Genomic DNA, 23,311 nt, shown 5'->3' with positions numbered 1-23,311 from the left:
ATTAAATGAAAGAAGTCAGTGTTCCAGCAGAAGGAGACAACGTTTCAGAAAAGGCATTGTAGCAAACCAAAAAAGAAATTTTAAGCGCAGCAGAGTAACCAGCGCACATACCTGTTAGCTCAGGTGAGTTTAAAAGGCTGCTGTTGATAACAAGGGCATTTGCTAAATAGATGGTGTGTGTGCAACAATATACTGAAAGGTCAATTATATTGTGCAGCTTATCTCACCACCTGTAGTTATTTAGGTGAAAGCTCCAAAATGCTTGCCTAATATGTCTGTTTATCCAAAAGGAAGTAAAAAGGGAGAGCTAGAAAGATAGCATTGCATCACATTACATGGCAATGCAATGCACAGTTGCTGAAGATGAACCAAAATGAGCTTGTAATCTGGCTTCTGCAACTTTGAACATGAAAAATCCAATGAGGAGAAGAAAAGCAAAGCCAAAGAGTCCATCCCAAAATCCGACAAACAAGCAAAATGAACAAAAAACATTGAATTCAATTCTTTCTGATTTTAGAAACTGCATTAAAGAAGGGGTGCACCGGTCCTGGAGATACTGCAATACCAGGTCAATGCGTGGAGTGGACAGAGCAAGCTCTTTTTCCATCTCCCTGTTCTAAAAATCCATTTAATATATGGTCCCCAGATAGGGGACGTATCAGATATTAAACTGATAAGAACAGATACTACACTTGATCTTAGCCAAAAGGCCGAGAAGCGATAACCAGAATTGGTTTCAAACTACGGAGCCACCCAAGGATCCTGAAAAGTCCATTTGTGGAGATGAGCTCCTGGACTCCCGTTAAGAAGACATGTTGTCAACCTCTAGATCCCTTACATGCCTGCACTTTTCGGCTTGCTGCTGCTGCAATCCACGCGTTTTAGATCTGCATAACTCCACCTCTTTAAACACAGCACCTTCACCCCCTGCTGTTCCCACCCGCCTCAACACCGTTGGAAGGGAGGAGAACCAATTAAGGCGGGGGGTGGGGTGGAACGAGCAGCTGTCTACCCTTAGCAGGAGGGCTCCTGATTACATACCTCTCCTGCTGCTGCTGCTGCTGGCTGTCCAGCAGCAGACTGAAGGTGGCTGCTGCTGTGCACAGGTATATAAAGGCTCAGAGCCTATTATGACACGCGCAGCCAGCGTTCCATTGCCACATTCCATCTACTGCAGGCAGGATACCTGGCTGGCTGAATGTCGCTGAGAAGCTCACAGAGACCGCCATAAGCAACAGTTTAACAGAATGCCACAGACTAATCAACCAAACTTTTTGGGTTGGGTTCTCTTTTATAGTCTGCAGGCATTAAATGAAAGAAGTCAGTGTTCCAGCAGAAGGAGACAACGTTTCAGAAAAGGCATTGTAGCAAACCAAAAAAGAAATTTTAAGCGCAGCAGAGTAACCAGCGCACATACCTGTTAGCTCAGGTGAGTTTAAAAGGCTGCTGTTGATAACAAGGGCATTTGCTAAATAGATGGTGTGTGTGCAACAATATACTGAAAGGTCAATTATATTGTGCAGCTTATCTCACCACCTGTAGTTATTTAGGTGAAAGCTCCAAAATGCTTGCCTAATATGTCTGTTTATCCAAAAGGAAGTAAAAAGGGAGAGCTAGAAAGATAGCATTGCATCACATTACATGGCAATGCAATGCACAGTTGCTGAAGATGAACCAAAATGAGCTTGTAATCTGGCTTCTGCAACTTTGAACATGAAAAATCCAATGAGGAGAAGAAAAGCAAAGCCAAAGAGTCCATCCCAAAATCCGACAAACAAGCAAAATGAACAAAAAACATTGAATTCAATTCTTTCTGATTTTAGAAACTGCATTAAAGAAGGGGTGCACCGGTCCTGGAGATACTGCAATACCAGGTCAATGCGTGGAGTGGACAGAGCAAGCTCTTTTTCCATCTCCCTGTTCTAAAAATCCATTTAATATATGGTCCCCAGATAGGGGACGTATCAGATATTAAACTGATAAGAACAGATACTACACTTGATCTTAGCCAAAAGGCCGAGAAGCGATAACCAGAATTGGTTTCAAACTACGGAGCCACCCAAGGATCCTGAAAAGTCCATTTGTGGAGATGAGCTCCTGGACTCCCGTTAAGAAGACATGTTGTCAACCTCTAGATCCCTTACATGCCTGCACTTTTCGGCTTGCTGCTGCTGCAATCCACGCGTTTTAGATCTGCATAACTCCACCTCTTTAAACACAGCACCTTCACCCCCTGCTGTTCCCACCCGCCTCAACACCGTTGGAAGGGAGGAGAACCAATTAAGGCGGGGGGTGGGGTGGAACGAGCAGCTGTCTACCCTTAGCAGGAGGGCTCCTGATTACATACCTCTCCTGCTGCTGCTGCTGCTGGCTGTCCAGCAGCAGACTGAAGGTGGCTGCTGCTGTGCACAGGTATATAAAGGCTCAGAGCCTATTATGACACGCGCAGCCAGCGTTCCATTGCCACATTCCATCTACTGCAGGCAGGATACCTGGCTGGCTGAATGTCGCTGAGAAGCTCACAGAGACCGCCATAAGCAACAGTTTAACAGAATGCCACAGACTAATCAACCAAACTTTTTGGGTTGGGTTCTCTTTTATAGTCTGCAGGCATTAAATGAAAGAAGTCAGTGTTCCAGCAGAAGGAGACAACGTTTCAGAAAAGGCATTGTAGCAAACCAAAAAAGAAATTTTAAGCGCAGCAGAGTAACCAGCGCACATACCTGTTAGCTCAGGTGAGTTTAAAAGGCTGCTGTTGATAACAAGGGCATTTGCTAAATAGATGGTGTGTGTGCAACAATATACTGAAAGGTCAATTATATTGTGCAGCTTATCTCACCACCTGTAGTTATTTAGGTGAAAGCTCCAAAATGCTTGCCTAATATGTCTGTTTATCCAAAAGGAAGTAAAAAGGGAGAGCTAGAAAGATAGCATTGCATCACATTACATGGCAATGCAATGCACAGTTGCTGAAGATGAACCAAAATGAGCTTGTAATCTGGCTTCTGCAACTTTGAACATGAAAAATCCAATGAGGAGAAGAAAAGCAAAGCCAAAGAGTCCATCCCAAAATCCGACAAACAAGCAAAATGAACAAAAAACATTGAATTCAATTCTTTCTGATTTTAGAAACTGCATTAAAGAAGGGGTGCACCGGTCCTGGAGATACTGCAATACCAGGTCAATGCGTGGAGTGGACAGAGCAAGCTCTTTTTCCATCTCCCTGTTCTAAAAATCCATTTAATATATGGTCCCCAGATAGGGGACGTATCAGATATTAAACTGATAAGAACAGATACTACACTTGATCTTAGCCAAAAGGCCGAGAAGCGATAACCAGAATTGGTTTCAAACTACGGAGCCACCCAAGGATCCTGAAAAGTCCATTTGTGGAGATGAGCTCCTGGACTCCCGTTAAGAAGACATGTTGTCAACCTCTAGATCCCTTACATGCCTGCACTTTTCGGCTTGCTGCTGCTGCAATCCACGCGTTTTAGATCTGCATAACTCCACCTCTTTAAACACAGCACCTTCACCCCCTGCTGTTCCCACCCGCCTCAACACCGTTGGAAGGGAGGAGAACCAATTAAGGCGGGGGGTGGGGTGGAACGAGCAGCTGTCTACCCTTAGCAGGAGGGCTCCTGATTACATACCTCTCCTGCTGCTGCTGCTGCTGGCTGTCCAGCAGCAGACTGAAGGTGGCTGCTGCTGTGCACAGGTATATAAAGGCTCAGAGCCTATTATGACACGCGCAGCCAGCGTTCCATTGCCACATTCCATCTACTGCAGGCAGGATACCTGGCTGGCTGAATGTCGCTGAGAAGCTCACAGAGACCGCCATAAGCAACAGTTTAACAGAATGCCACAGACTAATCAACCAAACTTTTTGGGTTGGGTTCTCTTTTATAGTCTGCAGGCATTAAATGAAAGAAGTCAGTGTTCCAGCAGAAGGAGACAACGTTTCAGAAAAGGCATTGTAGCAAACCAAAAAAGAAATTTTAAGCGCAGCAGAGTAACCAGCGCACATACCTGTTAGCTCAGGTGAGTTTAAAAGGCTGCTGTTGATAACAAGGGCATTTGCTAAATAGATGGTGTGTGTGCAACAATATACTGAAAGGTCAATTATATTGTGCAGCTTATCTCACCACCTGTAGTTATTTAGGTGAAAGCTCCAAAATGCTTGCCTAATATGTCTGTTTATCCAAAAGGAAGTAAAAAGGGAGAGCTAGAAAGATAGCATTGCATCACATTACATGGCAATGCAATGCACAGTTGCTGAAGATGAACCAAAATGAGCTTGTAATCTGGCTTCTGCAACTTTGAACATGAAAAATCCAATGAGGAGAAGAAAAGCAAAGCCAAAGAGTCCATCCCAAAATCCGACAAACAAGCAAAATGAACAAAAAACATTGAATTCAATTCTTTCTGATTTTAGAAACTGCATTAAAGAAGGGGTGCACCGGTCCTGGAGATACTGCAATACCAGGTCAATGCGTGGAGTGGACAGAGCAAGCTCTTTTTCCATCTCCCTGTTCTAAAAATCCATTTAATATATGGTCCCCAGATAGGGGACGTATCAGATATTAAACTGATAAGAACAGATACTACACTTGATCTTAGCCAAAAGGCCGAGAAGCGATAACCAGAATTGGTTTCAAACTACGGAGCCACCCAAGGATCCTGAAAAGTCCATTTGTGGAGATGAGCTCCTGGACTCCCGTTAAGAAGACATGTTGTCAACCTCTAGATCCCTTACATGCCTGCACTTTTCGGCTTGCTGCTGCTGCAATCCACGCGTTTTAGATCTGCATAACTCCACCTCTTTAAACACAGCACCTTCACCCCCTGCTGTTCCCACCCGCCTCAACACCGTTGGAAGGGAGGAGAACCAATTAAGGCGGGGGGTGGGGTGGAACGAGCAGCTGTCTACCCTTAGCAGGAGGGCTCCTGATTACATACCTCTCCTGCTGCTGCTGCTGCTGGCTGTCCAGCAGCAGACTGAAGGTGGCTGCTGCTGTGCACAGGTATATAAAGGCTCAGAGCCTATTATGACACGCGCAGCCAGCGTTCCATTGCCACATTCCATCTACTGCAGGCAGGATACCTGGCTGGCTGAATGTCGCTGAGAAGCTCACAGAGACCGCCATAAGCAACAGTTTAACAGAATGCCACAGACTAATCAACCAAACTTTTTGGGTTGGGTTCTCTTTTATAGTCTGCAGGCATTAAATGAAAGAAGTCAGTGTTCCAGCAGAAGGAGACAACGTTTCAGAAAAGGCATTGTAGCAAACCAAAAAAGAAATTTTAAGCGCAGCAGAGTAACCAGCGCACATACCTGTTAGCTCAGGTGAGTTTAAAAGGCTGCTGTTGATAACAAGGGCATTTGCTAAATAGATGGTGTGTGTGCAACAATATACTGAAAGGTCAATTATATTGTGCAGCTTATCTCACCACCTGTAGTTATTTAGGTGAAAGCTCCAAAATGCTTGCCTAATATGTCTGTTTATCCAAAAGGAAGTAAAAAGGGAGAGCTAGAAAGATAGCATTGCATCACATTACATGGCAATGCAATGCACAGTTGCTGAAGATGAACCAAAATGAGCTTGTAATCTGGCTTCTGCAACTTTGAACATGAAAAATCCAATGAGGAGAAGAAAAGCAAAGCCAAAGAGTCCATCCCAAAATCCGACAAACAAGCAAAATGAACAAAAAACATTGAATTCAATTCTTTCTGATTTTAGAAACTGCATTAAAGAAGGGGTGCACCGGTCCTGGAGATACTGCAATACCAGGTCAATGCGTGGAGTGGACAGAGCAAGCTCTTTTTCCATCTCCCTGTTCTAAAAATCCATTTAATATATGGTCCCCAGATAGGGGACGTATCAGATATTAAACTGATAAGAACAGATACTACACTTGATCTTAGCCAAAAGGCCGAGAAGCGATAACCAGAATTGGTTTCAAACTACGGAGCCACCCAAGGATCCTGAAAAGTCCATTTGTGGAGATGAGCTCCTGGACTCCCGTTAAGAAGACATGTTGTCAACCTCTAGATCCCTTACATGCCTGCACTTTTCGGCTTGCTGCTGCTGCAATCCACGCGTTTTAGATCTGCATAACTCCACCTCTTTAAACACAGCACCTTCACCCCCTGCTGTTCCCACCCGCCTCAACACCGTTGGAAGGGAGGAGAACCAATTAAGGCGGGGGGTGGGGTGGAACGAGCAGCTGTCTACCCTTAGCAGGAGGGCTCCTGATTACATACCTCTCCTGCTGCTGCTGCTGCTGGCTGTCCAGCAGCAGACTGAAGGTGGCTGCTGCTGTGCACAGGTATATAAAGGCTCAGAGCCTATTATGACACGCGCAGCCAGCGTTCCATTGCCACATTCCATCTACTGCAGGCAGGATACCTGGCTGGCTGAATGTCGCTGAGAAGCTCACAGAGACCGCCATAAGCAACAGTTTAACAGAATGCCACAGACTAATCAACCAAACTTTTTGGGTTGGGTTCTCTTTTATAGTCTGCAGGCATTAAATGAAAGAAGTCAGTGTTCCAGCAGAAGGAGACAACGTTTCAGAAAAGGCATTGTAGCAAACCAAAAAAGAAATTTTAAGCGCAGCAGAGTAACCAGCGCACATACCTGTTAGCTCAGGTGAGTTTAAAAGGCTGCTGTTGATAACAAGGGCATTTGCTAAATAGATGGTGTGTGTGCAACAATATACTGAAAGGTCAATTATATTGTGCAGCTTATCTCACCACCTGTAGTTATTTAGGTGAAAGCTCCAAAATGCTTGCCTAATATGTCTGTTTATCCAAAAGGAAGTAAAAAGGGAGAGCTAGAAAGATAGCATTGCATCACATTACATGGCAATGCAATGCACAGTTGCTGAAGATGAACCAAAATGAGCTTGTAATCTGGCTTCTGCAACTTTGAACATGAAAAATCCAATGAGGAGAAGAAAAGCAAAGCCAAAGAGTCCATCCCAAAATCCGACAAACAAGCAAAATGAACAAAAAACATTGAATTCAATTCTTTCTGATTTTAGAAACTGCATTAAAGAAGGGGTGCACCGGTCCTGGAGATACTGCAATACCAGGTCAATGCGTGGAGTGGACAGAGCAAGCTCTTTTTCCATCTCCCTGTTCTAAAAATCCATTTAATATATGGTCCCCAGATAGGGGACGTATCAGATATTAAACTGATAAGAACAGATACTACACTTGATCTTAGCCAAAAGGCCGAGAAGCGATAACCAGAATTGGTTTCAAACTACGGAGCCACCCAAGGATCCTGAAAAGTCCATTTGTGGAGATGAGCTCCTGGACTCCCGTTAAGAAGACATGTTGTCAACCTCTAGATCCCTTACATGCCTGCACTTTTCGGCTTGCTGCTGCTGCAATCCACGCGTTTTAGATCTGCATAACTCCACCTCTTTAAACACAGCACCTTCACCCCCTGCTGTTCCCACCCGCCTCAACACCGTTGGAAGGGAGGAGAACCAATTAAGGCGGGGGGTGGGGTGGAACGAGCAGCTGTCTACCCTTAGCAGGAGGGCTCCTGATTACATACCTCTCCTGCTGCTGCTGCTGCTGGCTGTCCAGCAGCAGACTGAAGGTGGCTGCTGCTGTGCACAGGTATATAAAGGCTCAGAGCCTATTATGACACGCGCAGCCAGCGTTCCATTGCCACATTCCATCTACTGCAGGCAGGATACCTGGCTGGCTGAATGTCGCTGAGAAGCTCACAGAGACCGCCATAAGCAACAGTTTAACAGAATGCCACAGACTAATCAACCAAACTTTTTGGGTTGGGTTCTCTTTTATAGTCTGCAGGCATTAAATGAAAGAAGTCAGTGTTCCAGCAGAAGGAGACAACGTTTCAGAAAAGGCATTGTAGCAAACCAAAAAAGAAATTTTAAGCGCAGCAGAGTAACCAGCGCACATACCTGTTAGCTCAGGTGAGTTTAAAAGGCTGCTGTTGATAACAAGGGCATTTGCTAAATAGATGGTGTGTGTGCAACAATATACTGAAAGGTCAATTATATTGTGCAGCTTATCTCACCACCTGTAGTTATTTAGGTGAAAGCTCCAAAATGCTTGCCTAATATGTCTGTTTATCCAAAAGGAAGTAAAAAGGGAGAGCTAGAAAGATAGCATTGCATCACATTACATGGCAATGCAATGCACAGTTGCTGAAGATGAACCAAAATGAGCTTGTAATCTGGCTTCTGCAACTTTGAACATGAAAAATCCAATGAGGAGAAGAAAAGCAAAGCCAAAGAGTCCATCCCAAAATCCGACAAACAAGCAAAATGAACAAAAAACATTGAATTCAATTCTTTCTGATTTTAGAAACTGCATTAAAGAAGGGGTGCACCGGTCCTGGAGATACTGCAATACCAGGTCAATGCGTGGAGTGGACAGAGCAAGCTCTTTTTCCATCTCCCTGTTCTAAAAATCCATTTAATATATGGTCCCCAGATAGGGGACGTATCAGATATTAAACTGATAAGAACAGATACTACACTTGATCTTAGCCAAAAGGCCGAGAAGCGATAACCAGAATTGGTTTCAAACTACGGAGCCACCCAAGGATCCTGAAAAGTCCATTTGTGGAGATGAGCTCCTGGACTCCCGTTAAGAAGACATGTTGTCAACCTCTAGATCCCTTACATGCCTGCACTTTTCGGCTTGCTGCTGCTGCAATCCACGCGTTTTAGATCTGCATAACTCCACCTCTTTAAACACAGCACCTTCACCCCCTGCTGTTCCCACCCGCCTCAACACCGTTGGAAGGGAGGAGAACCAATTAAGGCGGGGGGTGGGGTGGAACGAGCAGCTGTCTACCCTTAGCAGGAGGGCTCCTGATTACATACCTCTCCTGCTGCTGCTGCTGCTGGCTGTCCAGCAGCAGACTGAAGGTGGCTGCTGCTGTGCACAGGTATATAAAGGCTCAGAGCCTATTATGACACGCGCAGCCAGCGTTCCATTGCCACATTCCATCTACTGCAGGCAGGATACCTGGCTGGCTGAATGTCGCTGAGAAGCTCACAGAGACCGCCATAAGCAACAGTTTAACAGAATGCCACAGACTAATCAACCAAACTTTTTGGGTTGGGTTCTCTTTTATAGTCTGCAGGCATTAAATGAAAGAAGTCAGTGTTCCAGCAGAAGGAGACAACGTTTCAGAAAAGGCATTGTAGCAAACCAAAAAAGAAATTTTAAGCGCAGCAGAGTAACCAGCGCACATACCTGTTAGCTCAGGTGAGTTTAAAAGGCTGCTGTTGATAACAAGGGCATTTGCTAAATAGATGGTGTGTGTGCAACAATATACTGAAAGGTCAATTATATTGTGCAGCTTATCTCACCACCTGTAGTTATTTAGGTGAAAGCTCCAAAATGCTTGCCTAATATGTCTGTTTATCCAAAAGGAAGTAAAAAGGGAGAGCTAGAAAGATAGCATTGCATCACATTACATGGCAATGCAATGCACAGTTGCTGAAGATGAACCAAAATGAGCTTGTAATCTGGCTTCTGCAACTTTGAACATGAAAAATCCAATGAGGAGAAGAAAAGCAAAGCCAAAGAGTCCATCCCAAAATCCGACAAACAAGCAAAATGAACAAAAAACATTGAATTCAATTCTTTCTGATTTTAGAAACTGCATTAAAGAAGGGGTGCACCGGTCCTGGAGATACTGCAATACCAGGTCAATGCGTGGAGTGGACAGAGCAAGCTCTTTTTCCATCTCCCTGTTCTAAAAATCCATTTAATATATGGTCCCCAGATAGGGGACGTATCAGATATTAAACTGATAAGAACAGATACTACACTTGATCTTAGCCAAAAGGCCGAGAAGCGATAACCAGAATTGGTTTCAAACTACGGAGCCACCCAAGGATCCTGAAAAGTCCATTTGTGGAGATGAGCTCCTGGACTCCCGTTAAGAAGACATGTTGTCAACCTCTAGATCCCTTACATGCCTGCACTTTTCGGCTTGCTGCTGCTGCAATCCACGCGTTTTAGATCTGCATAACTCCACCTCTTTAAACACAGCACCTTCACCCCCTGCTGTTCCCACCCGCCTCAACACCGTTGGAAGGGAGGAGAACCAATTAAGGCGGGGGGTGGGGTGGAACGAGCAGCTGTCTACCCTTAGCAGGAGGGCTCCTGATTACATACCTCTCCTGCTGCTGCTGCTGCTGGCTGTCCAGCAGCAGACTGAAGGTGGCTGCTGCTGTGCACAGGTATATAAAGGCTCAGAGCCTATTATGACACGCGCAGCCAGCGTTCCATTGCCACATTCCATCTACTGCAGGCAGGATACCTGGCTGGCTGAATGTCGCTGAGAAGCTCACAGAGACCGCCATAAGCAACAGTTTAACAGAATGCCACAGACTAATCAACCAAACTTTTTGGGTTGGGTTCTCTTTTATAGTCTGCAGGCATTAAATGAAAGAAGTCAGTGTTCCAGCAGAAGGAGACAACGTTTCAGAAAAGGCATTGTAGCAAACCAAAAAAGAAATTTTAAGCGCAGCAGAGTAACCAGCGCACATACCTGTTAGCTCAGGTGAGTTTAAAAGGCTGCTGTTGATAACAAGGGCATTTGCTAAATAGATGGTGTGTGTGCAACAATATACTGAAAGGTCAATTATATTGTGCAGCTTATCTCACCACCTGTAGTTATTTAGGTGAAAGCTCCAAAATGCTTGCCTAATATGTCTGTTTATCCAAAAGGAAGTAAAAAGGGAGAGCTAGAAAGATAGCATTGCATCACATTACATGGCAATGCAATGCACAGTTGCTGAAGATGAACCAAAATGAGCTTGTAATCTGGCTTCTGCAACTTTGAACATGAAAAATCCAATGAGGAGAAGAAAAGCAAAGCCAAAGAGTCCATCCCAAAATCCGACAAACAAGCAAAATGAACAAAAAACATTGAATTCAATTCTTTCTGATTTTAGAAACTGCATTAAAGAAGGGGTGCACCGGTCCTGGAGATACTGCAATACCAGGTCAATGCGTGGAGTGGACAGAGCAAGCTCTTTTTCCATCTCCCTGTTCTAAAAATCCATTTAATATATGGTCCCCAGATAGGGGACGTATCAGATATTAAACTGATAAGAACAGATACTACACTTGATCTTAGCCAAAAGGCCGAGAAGCGATAACCAGAATTGGTTTCAAACTACGGAGCCACCCAAGGATCCTGAAAAGTCCATTTGTGGAGATGAGCTCCTGGACTCCCGTTAAGAAGACATGTTGTCAACCTCTAGATCCCTTACATGCCTGCACTTTTCGGCTTGCTGCTGCTGCAATCCACGCGTTTTAGATCTGCATAACTCCACCTCTTTAAACACAGCACCTTCACCCCCTGCTGTTCCCACCCGCCTCAACACCGTTGGAAGGGAGGAGAACCAATTAAGGCGGGGGGTGGGGTGGAACGAGCAGCTGTCTACCCTTAGCAGGAGGGCTCCTGATTACATACCTCTCCTGCTGCTGCTGCTGCTGGCTGTCCAGCAGCAGACTGAAGGTGGCTGCTGCTGTGCACAGGTATATAAAGGCTCAGAGCCTATTATGACACGCGCAGCCAGCGTTCCATTGCCACATTCCATCTACTGCAGGCAGGATACCTGGCTGGCTGAATGTCGCTGAGAAGCTCACAGAGACCGCCATAAGCAACAGTTTAACAGAATGCCACAGACTAATCAACCAAACTTTTTGGGTTGGGTTCTCTTTTATAGTCTGCAGGCATTAAATGAAAGAAGTCAGTGTTCCAGCAGAAGGAGACAACGTTTCAGAAAAGGCATTTTAGCAAACCAAAAAAGAAATTTTAAGCGCAGCAGAGTAACCAGCGCACATACCTGTTAGCTCAGGTGAGTTTAAAAGGCTGCTGTTGATAACAAGGGCATTTGCTAAATAGATGGTGTGTGTGCAACAATATACTGAAAGGTCAATTATATTGTGCAGCTTATCTCACCACCTGTAGTTATTTAGGTGAAAGCTCCAAAATGCTTGCCTAATATGTCTGTTTATCCAAAAGGAAGTAAAAAGGGAGAGCTAGAAAGATAGCATTGCATCACATTACATGGCAATGCAATGCACAGTTGCTGAAGATGAACCAAAATGAGCTTGTAATCTGGCTTCTGCAACTTTGAACATGAAAAATCCAATGAGGAGAAGAAAAGCAAAGCCAAAGAGTCCATCCCAAAATCCGACAAACAAGCAAAATGAACAAAAAACATTGAATTCAATTCTTTCTGATTTTAGAAACTGCATTAAAGAAGGGGTGCACCGGTCCTGGAGATACTGCAATACCAGGTCAATGCGTGGAGTGGACAGAGCAAGCTCTTTTTCCATCTCCCTGTTCTAAAAATCCATTTAATATATGGTCCCCAGATAGGGGACGTATCAGATATTAAACTGATAAGAACAGATACTACACTTGATCTTAGCCAAAAGGCCGAGAAGCGATAACCAGAATTGGTTTCAAACTACGGAGCCACCCAAGGATCCTGAAAAGTCCATTTGTGGAGATGAGCTCCTGGACTCCCGTTAAGAAGACATGTTGTCAACCTCTAGATCCCTTACATGCCTGCACTTTTCGGCTTGCTGCTGCTGCAATCCACGCGTTTTAGATCTGCATAACTCCACCTCTTTAAACACAGCACCTTCACCCCCTGCTGTTCCCACCCGCCTCAACACCGTTGGAAGGGAGGAGAACCAATTAAGGCGGGGGGTGGGGTGGAACGAGCAGCTGTCTACCCTTAGCAGGAGGGCTCCTGATTACATACCTCTCCTGCTGCTGCTGCTGCTGGCTGTCCAGCAGCAGACTGAAGGTGGCTGCTGCTGTGCACAGGTATATAAAGGCTCAGAGCCTATTATGACACGCGCAGCCAGCGTTCCATTGCCACATTCCATCTACTGCAGGCAGGATACCTGGCTGGCTGAATGTCGCTGAGAAGCTCACAGAGACCGCCATAAGCAACAGTTTAACAGAATGCCACAGACTAATCAACCAAACTTTTTGGGTTGGGTTCTCTTTTATAGTCTGCAGGCATTAAATGAAAGAAGTCAGTGTTCCAGCAGAAGGAGACAACGTTTCAGAAAAGGCATTGTAGCAAACCAAAAAAGAAATTTTAAGCGCAGCAGAGTAACCAGCGCACATACCTGTTAGCTCAGGTGAGTTTAAAAGGCTGCTGTTGATAACAAGGGCATTTGCTAAATAGATGGTGTGTGTGCAACAATATACTGAAAGGTCAATTATATTGTGCAGCTTATCTCACCACCTGTAGTTATTTAGGTGAAAGCTCCAAAATGCTTGCCTAATATGTCTGTTTATCCAAAAGGAAGTAAAAAGGGAGAGCTAGAAAGATAGCATTGCATCACATTACATGGCAATGCAATGCACAGTTGCTGAAGATGAACCAAAATGAGCTTGTAATCTGGCTTCTGCAACTTTGAACATGAAAAATCCAATGAGGAGAAGAAAAGCAAAGCCAAAGAGTCCATCCCAAAATCCGACAAACAAGCAAAATGAACAAAAAACATTGAATTCAATTCTTTCTGATTTTAGAAACTGCATTAAAGAAGGGGTGCACCGGTCCTGGAGATACTGCAATACCAGGTCAATGCGTGGAGTGGACAGAGCAAGCTCTTTTTCCATCTCCCTGTTCTAAAAATCCATTTAATATATGGTCCCCAGATAGGGGACGTATCAGATATTAAACTGATAAGAACAGATACTACACTTGATCTTAGCCAAAAGGCCGAGAAGCGATAACCAGAATTGGTTTCAAACTACGGAGCCACCCAAGGATCCTGAAAAGTCCATTTGTGGAGATGAGCTCCTGGACTCCCGTTAAGAAGACATGTTGTCAACCTCTAGATCCCTTACATGCCTGCACTTTTCGGCTTGCTGCTGCTGCAATCCACGCGTTTTAGATCTGCATAACTCCACCTCTTTAAACACAGCACCTTCACCCCCTGCTGTTCCCACCCGCCTCAACACCGTTGGAAGGGAGGAGAACCAATTAAGGCGGGGGGTGGGGTGGAACGAGCAGCTGTCTACCCTTAGCAGGAGGGCTCCTGATTACATACCTCTCCTGCTGCTGCTGCTGCTGGCTGTCCAGCAGCAGACTGAAGGTGGCTGCTGCTGTGCACAGGTATATAAAGGCTCAGAGCCTATTATGACACGCGCAGCCAGCGTTCCATTGCCACATTCCATCTACTGCAGGCAGGATACCTGGCTGGCTGAATGTCGCTGAGAAGCTCACAGAGACCGCCATAAGCAACAGTTTAACAGAATGCCACAGACTAATCAACCAAACTTTTTGGGTTGGGTTCTCTTTTATAGTCTGCAGGCATTAAATGAAAGAAGTCAGTGTTCCAGCAGAAGGAGACAACGTTTCAGAAAAGGCATTGTAGCAAACCAAAAAAGAAATTTTAAGCGCAGCAGAGTAACCAGCGCACATACCTGTTAGCTCAGGTGAGTTTAAAAGGCTGCTGTTGATAACAAGGGCATTTGCTAAATAGATGGTGTGTGTGCAACAATATACTGAAAGGTCAATTATATTGTGCAGCTTATCTCACCACCTGTAGTTATTTAGGTGAAAGCTCCAAAATGCTTGCCTAATATGTCTGTTTATCCAAAAGGAAGTAAAAAGGGAGAGCTAGAAAGATAGCATTGCATCACATTACATGGCAATGCAATGCACAGTTGCTGAAGATGAACCAAAATGAGCTTGTAATCTGGCTTCTGCAACTTTGAACATGAAAAATCCAATGAGGAGAAGAAAAGCAAAGCCAAAGAGTCCATCCCAAAATCCGACAAACAAGCAAAATGAACAAAAAACATTGAATTCAATTCTTTCTGATTTTAGAAACTGCATTAAAGAAGGGGTGCACCGGTCCTGGAGATACTGCAATACCAGGTCAATGCGTGGAGTGGACAGAGCAAGCTCTTTTTCCATCTCCCTGTTCTAAAAATCCATTTAATATATGGTCCCCAGATAGGGGACGTATCAGATATTAAACTGATAAGAACAGATACTACACTTGATCTTAGCCAAAAGGCCGAGAAGCGATAACCAGAATTGGTTTCAAACTACGGAGCCACCCAAGGATCCTGAAAAGTCCATTTGTGGAGATGAGCTCCTGGACTCCCGTTAAGAAGACATGTTGTCAACCTCTAGATCCCTTACATGCCTGCACTTTTCGGCTTGCTGCTGCTGCAATCCACGCGTTTTAGATCTGCATAACTCCACCTCTTTAAACACAGCACCTTCACCCCCTGCTGTTCCCACCCGCCTCAACACCGTTGGAAGGGAGGAGAACCAATTAAGGCGGGGGGTGGGGTGGAACGAGCAGCTGTCTACCCTTAGCAGGAGGGCTCCTGATTACATACCTCTCCTGCTGCTGCTGCTGCTGGCTGTCCAGCAGCAGACTGAAGGTGGCTGCTGCTGTGCACAGGTATATAAAGGCTCAGAGCCTATTATGACACGCGCAGCCAGCGTTCCATTGCCACATTCCATCTACTGCAGGCAGGATACCTGGCTGGCTGAATGTCGCTGAGAAGCTCACAGAGACCGCCATAAGCAACAGTTTAACAGAATGCCACAGACTAATCAACCAAACTTTTTGGGTTGGGTTCTCTTTTATAGTCTGCAGGCATTAAATGAAAGAAGTCAGTGTTCCAGCAGAAGGAGACAACGTTTCAGAAAAGGCATTGTAGCAAACCAAAAAAGAAATTTTAAGCGCAGCAGAGTAACCAGCGCACATACCTGTTAGCTCAGGTGAGTTTAAAAGGCTGCTGTTGATAACAAGGGCATTTGCTAAATAGATGGTGTGTGTGCAACAATATACTGAAAGGTCAATTATATTGTGCAGCTTATCTCACCACCTGTAGTTATTTAGGTGAAAGCTCCAAAATGCTTGCCTAATATGTCTGTTTATCCAAAAGGAAGTAAAAAGGGAGAGCTAGAAAGATAGCATTGCATCACATTACATGGCAATGCAATGCACAGTTGCTGAAGATGAACCAAAATGAGCTTGTAATCTGGCTTCTGCAACTTTGAACATGAAAAATCCAATGAGGAGAAGAAAAGCAAAGCCAAAGAGTCCATCCCAAAATCCGACAAACAAGCAAAATGAACAAAAAACATTGAATTCAATTCTTTCTGATTTTAGAAACTGCATTAAAGAAGGGGTGCACCGGTCCTGGAGATACTGCAATACCAGGTCAATGCGTGGAGTGGACAGAGCAAGCTCTTTTTCCATCTCCCTGTTCTAAAAATCCATTTAATATATGGTCCCCAGATAGGGGACGTATCAGATATTAAACTGATAAGAACAGATACTACACTTGATCTTAGCCAAAAGGCCGAGAAGCGATAACCAGAATTGGTTTCAAACTACGGAGCCACCCAAGGATCCTGAAAAGTCCATTTGTGGAGATGAGCTCCTGGACTCCCGTTAAGAAGACATGTTGTCAACCTCTAGATCCCTTACATGCCTGCACTTTTCGGCTTGCTGCTGCTGCAATCCACGCGTTTTAGATCTGCATAACTCCACCTCTTTAAACACAGCACCTTCACCCCCTGCTGTTCCCACCCGCCTCAACACCGTTGGAAGGGAGGAGAACCAATTAAGGCGGGGGGTGGGGTGGAACGAGCAGCTGTCTACCCTTAGCAGGAGGGCTCCTGATTACATACCTCTCCTGCTGCTGCTGCTGCTGGCTGTCCAGCAGCAGACTGAAGGTGGCTGCTGCTGTGCACAGGTATATAAAGGCTCAGAGCCTATTATGACACGCGCAGCCAGCGTTCCATTGCCACATTCCATCTACTGCAGGCAGGATACCTGGCTGGCTGAATGTCGCTGAGAAGCTCACAGAGACCGCCATAAGCAACAGTTTAACAGAATGCCACAGACTAATCAACCAAACTTTTTGGGTTGGGTTCTCTTTTATAGTCTGCAGGCATTAAATGAAAGAAGTCAGTGTTCCAGCAGAAGGAGACAACGTTTCAGAAAAGGCATTGTAGCAAACCAAAAAAGAAATTTTAAGCGCAGCAGAGTAACCAGCGCACATACCTGTTAGCTCAGGTGAGTTTAAAAGGCTGCTGTTGATAACAAGGGCATTTGCTAAATAGATGGTGTGTGTGCAACAATATACTGAAAGGTCAATTATATTGTGCAGCTTATCTCACCACCTGTAGTTATTTAGGTGAAAGCTCCAAAATGCTTGCCTAATATGTCTGTTTATCCAAAAGGAAGTAAAAAGGGAGAGCTAGAAAGATAGCATTGCATCACATTACATGGCAATGCAATGCACAGTTGCTGAAGATGAACCAAAATGAGCTTGTAATCTGGCTTCTGCAACTTTGAACATGAAAAATCCAATGAGGAGAAGAAAAGCAAAGCCAAAGAGTCCATCCCAAAATCCGACAAACAAGCAAAATGAACAAAAAACATTGAATTCAATTCTTTCTGATTTTAGAAACTGCATTAAAGAAGGGGTGCACCGGTCCTGGAGATACTGCAATACCAGGTCAATGCGTGGAGTGGACAGAGCAAGCTCTTTTTCCATCTCCCTGTTCTAAAAATCCATTTAATATATGGTCCCCAGATAGGGGACGTATCAGATATTAAACTGATAAGAACAGATACTACACTTGATCTTAGCCAAAAGGCCGAGAAGCGATAACCAGAATTGGTTTCAAACTACGGAGCCACCCAAGGATCCTGAAAAGTCCATTTGTGGAGATGAGCTCCTGGACTCCCGTTAAGAAGACATGTTGTCAACCTCTAGATCCCTTACATGCCTGCACTTTTCGGCTTGCTGCTGCTGCAATCCACGCGTTTTAGATCTGCATAACTCCACCTCTTTAAACACAGCACCTTCACCCCCTGCTGTTCCCACCCGCCTCAACACCGTTGGAAGGGAGGAGAACCAATTAAGGCGGGGGGTGGGGTGGAACGAGCAGCTGTCTACCCTTAGCAGGAGGGCTCCTGATTACATACCTCTCCTGCTGCTGCTGCTGCTGGCTGTCCAGCAGCAGACTGAAGGTGGCTGCTGCTGTGCACAGGTATATAAAGGCTCAGAGCCTATTATGACACGCGCAGCCAGCGTTCCATTGCCACATTCCATCTACTGCAGGCAGGATACCTGGCTGGCTGAATGTCGCTGAGAAGCTCACAGAGACCGCCATAAGCAACAGTTTAACAGAATGCCACAGACTAATCAACCAAACTTTTTGGGTTGGGTTCTCTTTTATAGTCTGCAGGCATTAAATGAAAGAAGTCAGTGTTCCAGCAGAAGGAGACAACGTTTCAGAAAAGGCATTGTAGCAAACCAAAAAAGAAATTTTAAGCGCAGCAGAGTAACCAGCGCACATACCTGTTAGCTCAGGTGAGTTTAAAAGGCTGCTGTTGATAACAAGGGCATTTGCTAAATAGATGGTGTGTGTGCAACAATATACTGAAAGGTCAATTATATTGTGCAGCTTATCTCACCACCTGTAGTTATTTAGGTGAAAGCTCCAAAATGCTTGCCTAATATGTCTGTTTATCCAAAAGGAAGTAAAAAGGGAGAGCTAGAAAGATAGCATTGCATCACATTACATGGCAATGCAATGCACAGTTGCTGAAGATGAACCAAAATGAGTTTGTAATCTGGCTTCTGCAACTTTGAACATGAAAAATCCAATGAGGAGAAGAAAAGCAAAGCCAAAGAGTCCATCCCAAAATCCGACAAACAAGCAAAATGAACAAAAAACATTGAATTCAATTCTTTCTGATTTTAGAAACTGCATTAAAGAAGGGGTGCACCGGTCCTGGAGATACTGCAATACCAGGTCAATGCGTGGAGTGGACAGAGCAAGCTCTTTTTCCATCTCCCTGTTCTAAAAATCCATTTAATATATGGTCCCCAGATAGGGGACGTATCAGATATTAAACTGATAAGAACAGATACTACACTTGATCTTAGCCAAAAGGCCGAGAAGCGATAACCAGAATTGGTTTCAAACTACGGAGCCACCCAAGGATCCTGAAAAGTCCATTTGTGGAGATGAGCTCCTGGACTCCCGTTAAGAAGACATGTTGTCAACCTCTAGATCCCTTACATGCCTGCACTTTTCGGCTTGCTGCTGCTGCAATCCACGCGTTTTAGATCTGCATAACTCCACCTCTTTAAACACAGCACCTTCACCCCCTGCTGTTCCCACCCGCCTCAACACCGTTGGAAGGGAGGAGAACCAATTAAGGCGGGGGGTGGGGTGGAACGAGCAGCTGTCTACCCTTAGCAGGAGGGCTCCTGATTACATACCTCTCCTGCTGCTGCTGCTGCTGGCTGTCCAGCAGCAGACTGAAGGTGGCTGCTGCTGTGCACAGGTATATAAAGGCTCAGAGCCTATTATGACACGCGCAGCCAGCGTTCCATTGCCACATTCCATCTACTGCAGGCAGGATACCTGGCTGGCTGAATGTCGCTGAGAAGCTCACAGAGACCGCCATAAGCAACAGTTTAACAGAATGCCACAGACTAATCAACCAAACTTTTTGGTTGGGTTCTCTTTTATAGTCTGCAGGCATTAAATGAAAGAAGTCAGTGTTCCAGCAGAAGGAGACAAGTTTCAGAAAAGGCATTGTAGCAAACCAAAAAAGAAATTTTAAGCGCAGCAGAGTAACCAGCGCACATACCTGTTAGCTCAGGTGAGTTTAAAAGGCTGCTGTTGATAACAAGGGCATTTGCTAAATAGATGGTGTGTGTGCAACAATATACTGAAAGGTCAATTATATTGTGCAGCTTATCTCACCACCTGTAGTTATTTAGGTGAAAGCTCCAAAATGCTTGCCTAATATGTCTGTTTATCCAAAAGGAAGTAAAAAGGGAGAGCTAGAAAGATAGCATTGCATCACATTACATGGCAATGCAATGCACAGTTGCTGAAGATGAACCAAAATGAGCTTGTAATCTGGCTTCTGCAACTTTGAACATGAAAAATCCAATGAGGAGAAGAAAAGCAAAGCCAAAGAGTCCATCCCAAATCCGACAAACAAGCAAAATGAACAAAAACATTGAATTCAATTCTTTCTGATTTTAGAAACTGCATTAAAGAAGGGGTGCACCGGTCCTGGAGATACTGCAATACCAGGTCAATGCGTGGAGTGGACAGAGCAAGCTCTTTTTCCATCTCCCTGTTCTAAAAATCCATTTAATATATGGTCCCCAGATAGGGGACGTATCAGATATTAAACTGATAAGAACAGATACTACACTTGATCTTAGCCAAAAGGCCGAGAAGCGATAACCAGAATTGGTTTCAAACTACGGAGCCACCCAAGGATCCTGAAAAGTCCATTTGTGGAGATGAGCTCCTGGACTCCCGTTAAGAAGACATGTTGTCAACCTCTAGATCCCTTACATGCCTGCACTTTTCGGCTTGCTGCTGCTGCAATCCACGCGTTTTAGATCTGCATAACTCCACCTCTTTAAACACAGCACCTTCACCCCCTGCTGTTCCCACCCGCCTCAACACCGTTGGAAGGGAGGAGAACCAATTAAGGCGGGGGGTGGGGTGGAACGAGCAGCTGTCTACCCTTAGCAGGAGGGCTCCTGATTACATACCTCTCCTGCTGCTGCTGCTGCTGGCTGTCCAGCAGCAGACTGAAGGTGGCTGCTGCTGTGCACAGGTATATAAAGGCTCAGAGCCTATTATGACACGCGCAGCCAGCGTTCCATTGCCACATTCCATCTACTGCAGGCAGGATACCTGGCTGGCTGAATGTCGCTGAGAAGCTCACAGAGACCGCCATAAGCAACAGTTTAACAGAATGCCACAGACTAATCAACCAAACTTTTTGGGTTGGGTTCTCTTTTATAGTCTGCAGGCATTAAATGAAAGAAGTCAGTGTTCCAGCAGAAGGAGACAACGTTTCAGAAAAGGCATTGTAGCAAACCAAAAAAGAAATTTTAAGCGCAGCAGAGTAACCAGCGCACATACCTGTTAGCTCAGGTGAGTTTAAAAGGCTGCTGTTGATAACAAGGGCATTTGCTAAATAGATGGTGTGTGTGCAACAATATACTGAAAGGTCAATTATATTGTGCAGCTTATCTCACCACCTGTAGTTATTTAGGTGAAAGCTCCAAAATGCTTGCCTAATATGTCTGTTTATCCAAAAGGAAGTAAAAAGGGAGAGCTAGAAAGATAGCATTGCATCACATTACATGGCAATGCAATGCACAGTTGCTGAAGATGAACCAAAATGAGCTTGTAATCTGGCTTCTGCAACTTTGAACATGAAAAATCCAATGAGGAGAAGAAAAGCAAAGCCAAAGAGTCCATCCCAAAATCCGACAAACAAGCAAAATGAACAAAAAACATTGAATTCAATTCTTTCTGATTTTAGAAACTGCATTAAAGAAGGGGTGCACCGGTCCTGGAGATACTGCAATACCAGGTCAATGCGTGGAGTGGACAGAGCAAGCTCTTTTTCCATCTCCCTGTTCTAAAAATCCATTTAATATATGGTCCCCAGATAGGGGACGTATCAGATATTAAACTGATAAGAACAGATACTACACTTGATCTTAGCCAAAAGGCCGAGAAGCGATAACCAGAATTGGTTTCAAACTACGGAGCCACCCAAGGATCCTGAAAAGTCCATTTGTGGAGATGAGCTCCTGGACTCCCGTTAAGAAGACATGTTGTCAACCTCTAGATCCCTTACATGCCTGCACTTTTCGGCTTGCTGCTGCTGCAATCCACGCGTTTTAGATCTGCATAACTCCACCTCTTTAAACACAGCACCTTCACCCCCTGCTGTTCCCACCCGCCTCAACACCGTTGGAAGGGAGGAGAACCAATTAAGGCGGGGGGTGGGGTGGAACGAGCAGCTGTCTACCCTTAGCAGGAGGGCTCCTGATTACATACCTCTCCTGCTGCTGCTGCTGCTGGCTGGTGCCAGCAGCAGACTGAAGGTGGCTGCTGCTGTGCACAGGTATATAAAGGCTCAGAGCCTATTATGACACGCGCAGCCAGCGTTCCATTGCCACATTCCATCTACTGCAGGCAGGATACCTGGCTGGCTGAATGTCGCTGAGAAGCTCACAGAGACCGCCATAAGCAACAGTTTAACAGAATGCCACAGACTAATCAACCAAACTTTTTGGGTTGGGTTCTCTTTTATAGTCTGCAGGCATTAAATGAAAGAAGTCAGTGTTCCAGCAGAAGGAGACAACGTTTCAGAAAAGGCATTGTAGCAAACCAAAAAAGAAATTTTAAGCGCAGCAGAGTAACCAGCGCACATACCTGTTAGCTCAGGTGAGTTTAAAAGGCTGCTGTTGATAACAAGGGCATTTGCTAAATAGATGGTGTGTGTGCAACAATATACTGAAAGGTCAATTATATTGTGCAGCTTATCTCACCACCTGTAGTTATTTAGGTGAAAGCTCCAAAATGCTTGCCTAATATGTCTGTTTATCCAAAAGGAAGTAAAAAGGGAGAGCTAGAAAGATAGCATTGCATCACATTACATGGCAATGCAATGCACAGTTGCTGAAGATGAACCAAAATGAGCTTGTAATCTGGCTTCTGCAACTTTGAACATGAAAAATCCAATGAGGAGAAGAAAAGCAAAGCCAAAGAGTCCATCCCAAAATCCGACAAACAAGCAAAATGAACAAAAAACATTGAATTCAATTCTTTCTGATTTTAGAAACTGCATTAAAAGAAGGGGTGCACCGGTCCTGGAGATACTGCAATACCAGGTCAATGCGTGGAGTGGACAGAGCAAGCTCTTTTTCCATCTCCCTGTTCTAAAAATCCATTTAATATATGGTCCCCAGATATGGGACGTATCAGATATTAAACTGATAAGAACAGATACTACACTTGATCTTAGCCAAAAGGCCGAGAAGCGATAACCAGAATTGGTTTCAAACTACGGAGCCACCCAAGGATCCTGAAAAGTCCATTTGTGGAGATGAGCTCCTGGACTCCCGTTAAGAAGACATGTTGTCAACCTCTAGATCCCTTACATGCCTGCACTTTTCGGCTTGCTGCTGCTGCAATCCACGCGTTTTAGATCTGCATAACTCCACCTCTTTAAACACAGCACCTTCACCCCCTGCTGTTCCCACCCGCCTCAACACCGTTGGAAGGGAGGAGAACCAATTAAGGCGGGGGGTGGGGTGGAACGAGCAGCTGTCTACCCTTAGCAGGAGGGCTCCTGATTACATACCTCTCCTGCTGCTGCTGCTGCTGGCTGTCCAGCAGCAGACTGAAGGTGGCTGCTGCTGTGCACAGGTAT

General features: G+C 44.9%; 18 non-coding genes across 18 annotated transcripts; all 18 read right to left on the bottom strand.

Annotated features, from left to right (window-relative positions):
- Positions 1–531: 531 nt before the first annotated feature.
- Positions 532–722, bottom strand: LOC141250304 (U2 spliceosomal RNA). The gene has a single exon (XR_012312592.1). It is a non-coding gene; the product is annotated as a U2 spliceosomal RNA (small nuclear RNA).
- A 1,115-nt stretch (positions 723–1,837) lies between these two features.
- On the bottom strand, positions 1,838–2,028 carry LOC141250303 (U2 spliceosomal RNA). Its single transcript, XR_012312591.1, has one exon. It is a non-coding gene; the product is annotated as a U2 spliceosomal RNA (small nuclear RNA).
- Positions 2,029–3,143: 1,115 nt separating this feature from the next.
- On the bottom strand, positions 3,144–3,334 carry LOC141250301 (U2 spliceosomal RNA). Its single transcript, XR_012312589.1, has one exon. It is a non-coding gene; the product is annotated as a U2 spliceosomal RNA (small nuclear RNA).
- Positions 3,335–4,449: 1,115 nt separating this feature from the next.
- LOC141250300 (U2 spliceosomal RNA) lies at positions 4,450–4,640 on the bottom strand. The gene has a single exon (XR_012312588.1). It is a non-coding gene; the product is annotated as a U2 spliceosomal RNA (small nuclear RNA).
- A 1,115-nt stretch (positions 4,641–5,755) lies between these two features.
- Positions 5,756–5,946, bottom strand: LOC141250299 (U2 spliceosomal RNA). Its single transcript, XR_012312587.1, has one exon. It is a non-coding gene; the product is annotated as a U2 spliceosomal RNA (small nuclear RNA).
- Positions 5,947–7,061: 1,115 nt separating this feature from the next.
- Positions 7,062–7,252, bottom strand: LOC141250298 (U2 spliceosomal RNA). The gene has a single exon (XR_012312586.1). It is a non-coding gene; the product is annotated as a U2 spliceosomal RNA (small nuclear RNA).
- A 1,115-nt stretch (positions 7,253–8,367) lies between these two features.
- Positions 8,368–8,558, bottom strand: LOC141250297 (U2 spliceosomal RNA). The gene has a single exon (XR_012312585.1). It is a non-coding gene; the product is annotated as a U2 spliceosomal RNA (small nuclear RNA).
- A 1,115-nt stretch (positions 8,559–9,673) lies between these two features.
- Positions 9,674–9,864, bottom strand: LOC141250296 (U2 spliceosomal RNA). Its single transcript, XR_012312584.1, has one exon. It is a non-coding gene; the product is annotated as a U2 spliceosomal RNA (small nuclear RNA).
- Positions 9,865–10,979: 1,115 nt separating this feature from the next.
- LOC141250295 (U2 spliceosomal RNA) lies at positions 10,980–11,170 on the bottom strand. Its single transcript, XR_012312583.1, has one exon. It is a non-coding gene; the product is annotated as a U2 spliceosomal RNA (small nuclear RNA).
- A 1,115-nt stretch (positions 11,171–12,285) lies between these two features.
- LOC141250294 (U2 spliceosomal RNA) lies at positions 12,286–12,476 on the bottom strand. Its single transcript, XR_012312582.1, has one exon. It is a non-coding gene; the product is annotated as a U2 spliceosomal RNA (small nuclear RNA).
- A 1,115-nt stretch (positions 12,477–13,591) lies between these two features.
- LOC141250293 (U2 spliceosomal RNA) lies at positions 13,592–13,782 on the bottom strand. The gene has a single exon (XR_012312581.1). It is a non-coding gene; the product is annotated as a U2 spliceosomal RNA (small nuclear RNA).
- A 1,115-nt stretch (positions 13,783–14,897) lies between these two features.
- Positions 14,898–15,088, bottom strand: LOC141250292 (U2 spliceosomal RNA). Its single transcript, XR_012312580.1, has one exon. It is a non-coding gene; the product is annotated as a U2 spliceosomal RNA (small nuclear RNA).
- A 1,115-nt stretch (positions 15,089–16,203) lies between these two features.
- On the bottom strand, positions 16,204–16,394 carry LOC141250327 (U2 spliceosomal RNA). Its single transcript, XR_012312613.1, has one exon. It is a non-coding gene; the product is annotated as a U2 spliceosomal RNA (small nuclear RNA).
- A 1,115-nt stretch (positions 16,395–17,509) lies between these two features.
- On the bottom strand, positions 17,510–17,700 carry LOC141250325 (U2 spliceosomal RNA). Its single transcript, XR_012312612.1, has one exon. It is a non-coding gene; the product is annotated as a U2 spliceosomal RNA (small nuclear RNA).
- Positions 17,701–18,815: 1,115 nt separating this feature from the next.
- LOC141250314 (U2 spliceosomal RNA) lies at positions 18,816–19,006 on the bottom strand. Its single transcript, XR_012312601.1, has one exon. It is a non-coding gene; the product is annotated as a U2 spliceosomal RNA (small nuclear RNA).
- A 1,111-nt stretch (positions 19,007–20,117) lies between these two features.
- On the bottom strand, positions 20,118–20,308 carry LOC141250302 (U2 spliceosomal RNA). The gene has a single exon (XR_012312590.1). It is a non-coding gene; the product is annotated as a U2 spliceosomal RNA (small nuclear RNA).
- A 1,115-nt stretch (positions 20,309–21,423) lies between these two features.
- Positions 21,424–21,614, bottom strand: LOC141250290 (U2 spliceosomal RNA). The gene has a single exon (XR_012312579.1). It is a non-coding gene; the product is annotated as a U2 spliceosomal RNA (small nuclear RNA).
- Positions 21,615–22,732: 1,118 nt separating this feature from the next.
- LOC141250323 (U2 spliceosomal RNA) lies at positions 22,733–22,923 on the bottom strand. Its single transcript, XR_012312610.1, has one exon. It is a non-coding gene; the product is annotated as a U2 spliceosomal RNA (small nuclear RNA).
- Positions 22,924–23,311: the final 388 nt, after the last annotated feature.

Source organism: Phyllobates terribilis, unplaced genomic scaffold (genome assembly GCF_046119375.1).
Source record: "Phyllobates terribilis strain yellow unplaced genomic scaffold, ASM4611937v1 Scaffold_5547__1_contigs__length_50871, whole genome shotgun sequence".
Classification (NCBI taxonomy): domain Eukaryota; kingdom Metazoa; phylum Chordata; class Amphibia; order Anura; family Dendrobatidae; genus Phyllobates; species Phyllobates terribilis.
The sequence above is the reverse complement of the archived record's forward strand: the minus strand, read 5'-3'. Positions and strand labels throughout refer to the sequence as shown.